The sequence below is a fragment of the Suricata suricatta genome, chromosome 11 (assembly GCF_006229205.1).
Source record: "Suricata suricatta isolate VVHF042 chromosome 11, meerkat_22Aug2017_6uvM2_HiC, whole genome shotgun sequence".
Lineage (NCBI taxonomy): Eukaryota > Metazoa > Chordata > Mammalia > Carnivora > Herpestidae > Suricata > Suricata suricatta.
In genome coordinates this window covers 74,239,707-74,241,474 of record NC_043710.1, presented here as the reverse complement: position 1 = coordinate 74,241,474, position 1,768 = coordinate 74,239,707, and the positions used below count along the sequence as shown (strand labels likewise).

The window sequence follows — 1,768 nt, the reverse complement described above, 5'->3', positions numbered from 1 at the left end:
GTGTGCCTCATTTTTCACAAGAGAAATCCTCAAGAGAGGACAAATGAAAACCCAGAACAGAGCAGAACTGAAGCTGATGGGTCAGCACCTAAATAGTTACAAATGATTTCTGCTGAGAGAGAACATACCTACTGGGACCAGATGGCGATGATAATTTTTGCCAGCCATTTTTTACTGTTTACTATATACCAGGTGCTATCCACAGGACTTGATATACACTGTTTAATTGAATTTTCACATAATCCTATGAGATAGCTTTTATTATTTCCATTGTAAAGGTGAATAAACTGAGTTTCAACAAGTTCAAGGTAAATGAGCCTGAAATTTAAACTCAGGAATGTTTGTTTTGGCCATTGTGTTAACCTCTCTATTTAGTAATTTGAATTTGCCTCCTAGTGGAAGGGAAAGGAAGGTTGGAGACAGAACTGAGGATGGTCCTCAGCAAAACAATGTAAGGGAATAGCCCACATTTCTTCATTCCACAAATATCTTTCCTTGTAGAGGCTCAACGACTCTCCTGTTACTTCCATCTATGTTTCTCATCAAAACTAGCTCTCAGGTAAGAATTTGGTTTACTCATTCAGCCTATGCCAACTACAGTAAAATAGTTAAGTGTCTCATGGAGACATTTGGAATCTGGATAGGAAGCCTAATCTTGAGCCCAACAAATTAATCTATGGCAGCAGATTTTCAGACTTAAGTAAGCAAAACTGAAGTCTTTTCAACTTGGAAGATGGGGAAGGAAAGGGAATTGTTCCCCCATCAAGTCAACTTATCAGTGAGTTCCATTGTGAGCTAGAAAACTCTAAAAAATACCATAAACCCATTCTGAGTTTCCAATGGACCTACTTTAAAAATTTTCAAAAAGGTAAAAAGTGTTTCAGATATACCTGGTTGTGGCCCTGCCTTACAGCATCTCCAATACAGCCTTTAAAATCGATTAGAAAGCATGAAAAAAAATCTTTTTTTGGGTGTCTCTGCCTCTGCCCTGCAGTGAGTGAGGAAATGGCTCAGTCACCCATAATTCTTGTGTCTTAGGAATTCTAGTGAGGGGCAGGGGGAGGGGTTAAAGAAATTTGGGGTTATTTGTTGCTCAAAAACCAAATAAAAGGGATAGTTCTGAAGTCTCATTTCCAACTTGTTCAGCTCTGGATGCCTTCATTAACTAGGCTTAAAGATCCTTGCTCACAAAATTGCTATACTTTCCCTTCTAGTTTTTGTAATGATTTGTTTGGTTTTAGGTCATTAGCCAGAGAAGGAGTAAATGCCCTATGGATTTAACATACAGAAGATGCCTGCTTTCACGCCTCATCTCTTCCACCTCAAGAGAAATCTTCAAGCTAAAAGAAAGAAGAAAAAAAAAGAAATTCCTTAAACCAAACTTCAGGTTCAATGTACTTATTCAGAAATTAACACTTAGAAATATCACTGATTGCACAATGCTGCTGTTTTGTAAATAGCTTTAATCCACTTTCCCATTCTTCCGGTTGTTCTAAATTTGTGCTCCCTGCCTTCCAAACCCTATCATTTTCATGAGTCACCCAGTCATGGAGAGTGCAAGTGTTTAACTGCCGCGATCCAGCCAAACCGTGCCTGGGCGCCTCCGTGTTTTCAGATACTGCTTTGGCCAGTCCGTAATCCCTGTGTTGTTTCCTGATGGGAAAAGTGCAAACAAAGGTATGGGGTAAAGAGTGGCAGCAACTGCTATAAACGAAGAATCTCCTAGGTGCCTAGCATGCTTCCTCATACCCTACACATCCATCCTGAC

At 39.6% G+C, this 1,768-nt stretch overlaps 1 long non-coding RNA gene across 2 annotated transcripts in view; it reads left to right on the top strand.

Moving 5' to 3' along the window:
• Positions 1 to 1,409, top strand: part of LOC115306945 — a 4,959-nt gene extending 3,550 nt beyond the window's left edge. For both annotated transcript variants that reach the window (XR_003915500.1, XR_003915501.1), the window contains exons 4-5: positions 502 to 559; positions 1,242 to 1,409. This is a non-coding gene — a long non-coding RNA (uncharacterized LOC115306945). The remainder of the gene's footprint in view (positions 1 to 501; positions 560 to 1,241) is intronic.
• Positions 1,410 to 1,768: the final 359 nt, after the last annotated feature.